Genomic DNA, 3,652 nt, shown 5'->3' on the forward strand with positions numbered 1-3,652 from the left:
GGAAAAACTGAGTTTTCTGATTGTCCCAGAACTAAAAATGAGCAGAGATCTGCACCGGTGCTGCCCCATCCTCTCTGCCATCATACTGATGTTCTGCTATTTTCTTCTGCGGAAGTCATACCTTTAAAAAAATTATCTCCTAAATACAGTACATTAAAGTAATGTCTTAAGTAATTTATTTTTCTCATTTTTATTCATCTTAGGCATATCCAGCTGCCAAGGAGACCTTCTGGTCTTCATAAGATAAAAAGTAAATGACTTTCTCTGAAAATGCTTCCGTTCTTTTCTTCCTTCCTACAGCACCTACTCTCTCTCTCTTCTTTTTGAGCTTGTCTCTTACTAATTGATTCCATCAAGGCGTTAGTTACAAATATACCGTGCAAGTGACAAGACATTCAACTCTGCTCTACCCTACTTGTCTGCCACTGGTTGTCTTCTGCATCTACCATGTCTTCAGTCAGCTTTATTCCTGCACCCAGGAGGCTTGTGCGGTTTGCATTGGCCGGGGACGGCTTGCTGCTGGTTTCTCAATGAAGACGGCGTGTTCTACATGAATTAAACAATTATTGACATTGTCGTTGAAACGGCGATGTTACGTTGTGCCTCTGAGAAGAAGAATAGAGTGTATGGATCTGGAGAAGAGCTGTATGTCTCCTTTTACATACATCTTTATGTTGGAAGACAGATCTTCCATCAACACAAGTTGCAATTTAACCTGCAGCTCTTCAAATGAAGCTTTGCAAAGCCATGAGGCCTTCTGAATAAAAATGAGGCTGGAATTGCTTTGTTTCCCTTAGTGTTTGTCCACTAAGAAGAAGAAACAAATCGTTTCCAGAAAATGCTTCTGTTTGGTCATTGATTTCACTAGCCTCTGTCAAGCAGAGACAAAAATTTGTATAAGCAGCCTCACTGCTCTCTCATTCGTCTCTGAGTTATTTATGACCAAGGTGTGGAGAACAGTGCATGGTGGGGCCTAGAATTAAGATTACTTATGATCCTGAGACGAGTTCTAGTCTCTAGTGCCTTTTTGTATGGCTTTCATCACCATGTAATTCTTATGATTGATAGTAATACTAGCGATAGATGTTACAGAGGGATTAAATAATTCACATGGTTAAGTTCACATGGTTAAGAAAAGGAAGAACTGAAAGTCCAGCAAAGATCTGCCTAATTTCAAAGTCCATATTCTTTTATTATACTCTATTTTTTTTATTGTTGTTTTTGAGACAAAGCCTCGCTCTGTTGCCCAGGCTGGAATGTGGTGGTGCCATCTTGGCTCACTGCAACCTCCACCTTCCAGGTTCAAGTGACTCTCCTGCCTTAGCCTCCTGACTAGCTGAGATTACAGGCACCTGCCACCATGCCCAGGTAATTTTCATATTATTGGTAGAGATGGGGTCTCATCATGTTGGCCAGGCTTGTCTTGAACTCCTGGCCTCAAGTGATCCTCCCGCCTCAGCCTCCTACAGTGTTGGAATTACAGACATGAGACACCATGCCTAGCCCCAGTTTCTGTAACTTTTATTATGGTTGTTGAAGGGCCTAGAGCCCCCCTACCCTTAAATCCTCGTACACTTAGCTGGGACAGTAGTGTTCAGAGCTGTGGCTGGCAGTTCCATCTCCAAGGAGCTCCTTGGGTCTTCAGTGGCATCTGGGACACACTGTTCAGGGTCCTGCTGAGAATGAACTCTGACAGTGAAATGGGAAAAGTTCCCTTCTAGCCTCACAGGATGTGTGATGGGGGAATGGCTTGCTTCTTTGGAGCTCTGCAGCTCAAACCTCTAGGGGAGCATGCAGATGGACAGGTCGTAGGGAGCATGGGCTTCAACCCCATGGCAGTGTCTAGGGTTGAGTGTTTACAGCTCCTGAAGCCCCAGTGGGTACGTGTTACAGTGTGTTCTTTTAGCTTAGCCATCCACAGGTGGCTTGGCTTATCAGCTCAGTTAGACCCTCTGCCTTATTACAACAACAGTGGGTTTCTGTGTCCCGGGGTTCTTGCCCTAGTGTACCAGAAAAATCGGATCACAGATGGGCTTGAAGGATGAATGCAAGGTTTTATTGAATGGTGGAAGTAGCTCTTAGCATATGGATGGGGAGCTAGAAGGGGGATGGAGTGGGAAAGTGGTCTTTCCCTGGAGTCGGGTTTCCCAGCAGCTGGGCTCTCTTCTGACTGCCCTTGGCTGAATTTCCCTCAGCATCCACGTGGTTCCACTGTCGATGGCCTGTTGGCATCTCTGTGTTCTTCTACTGGTGTGTTCCTCTCCATGTCCAGCTGCTTGTGTGTGTACCTGCTAGGGACTCAAGGGACATTTTTGGTTTTTGTTTTTTGAGACAGAGTTTCACTCTGTTGTCCAGGCTGGAGTGCAGTGGTATGATCTTGGCTCACTGCAACCTCCACTTCCTGGGTTCAAGTGATTCTCATGCCTCAGCTTCCCGAGTAGCTGGGACTACAGGCTCATGCCACCACACCCAGCTGATTTTTGTATTTTCAGTAAAGACGGGGTTTCACCATGTTGGCCAGTCTGTTCTCGAACTCCTGACCTCAGGCGATCCACCCGCTCAGCCTCCCAAAGTGCTGGGATTACAGGTATAAGCCACCATGCCTGGCCCTGGTCTGATATTTGTCATTATAGTTTTGCCTTTTCTAGCCTTTTATAGAAATTGAATCATACAGTATATGATAATTTCCATTTTGACTTTGTCTCATTTAGCATGTTTATGACATAAATTTCTATTATTGTGTGGATCAATTTTTTTCTTTTTTATTGCTCAGTACTGCTATATTGTATTAAAATAAAATAATTTATCTATTAACATGTCAATGGACATTTAGATTGTTTCAAATATCTGGCTATCATCAATAAAGCTGCTACGAACATTTGTAACAAGTTTTTGTGTGACCATGCATTTTTATTTATTTAGGTCTTTAATTTCCCATTGGGATTACTTGGTCATGGCAAGTTTTTTTTTGTTTTTGTTTTTTTTGAGATGGAGTCTTACTCTGTCGCCCAGGCATTGTCGCCATTGCAGCAGTGCCATTGCAGTGGTGCAGTCTCGGCTCACTGCAACCTCTGCCTCCCGGGTTCAAGCAATTCTCCTGCCTCAGCCTCCCGAGTAGCTGGGATTACAGGCGACTGCCACCACGCTTGGCTAATTTTTGTGTTTTTATTAGAGACAGGGTTTCACTTTGTTGGCCAGGCTGGTCTCAAACTCCTGACCTCAAGTGATCTGCCTGCCTCAGCCTCCCAAAGTGTTGGGATCACAGGCGTGAGACACCGCACCTGGCCGGTCATGGCAACTTTATGTTTAACTTTACAAGAAACTGCTTCACTGTTTTTCAAAGTGGCTGTAGCACTTCACATTCTCAATAGAAATGTATGATTGATTATTCCAGTTGCTCCACATTCTCACCAACATTTAGTGTAGTCAGTATTTTCAGTCTTAGCCCTTTCAGGAAATGTGTGTGGAATAGAAGTGTGTAGCAGAATATCATATTAGTTTTAATTTACATTTCCCTCATGAGTGATGATAGTTGACATTTTTTCATGGGCTTATTAGTCATTCATATGTCCTCTTTTGTGAAGTGTTTGCTCAAATCATTTGAATACATTTGAATATTTTTTCTTGGGTTTTATTATCTTGTAAAAGTTAT

At 43.3% G+C, this 3,652-nt stretch overlaps 1 pseudogene; it reads right to left on the reverse strand.

The window, feature by feature from the left end:
- LOC105536136 overlaps window positions 1–3,652 on the reverse strand; it is a 7,854-nt pseudogene that overhangs the window by 1,328 nt on the left and 2,874 nt on the right.

The sequence above is a fragment of the Mandrillus leucophaeus genome, unplaced genomic scaffold (genome assembly GCF_000951045.1).
Source record: "Mandrillus leucophaeus isolate KB7577 unplaced genomic scaffold, Mleu.le_1.0 Scaffold155, whole genome shotgun sequence".
NCBI classification, from domain to species: Eukaryota; Metazoa; Chordata; class Mammalia; order Primates; family Cercopithecidae; genus Mandrillus; species Mandrillus leucophaeus.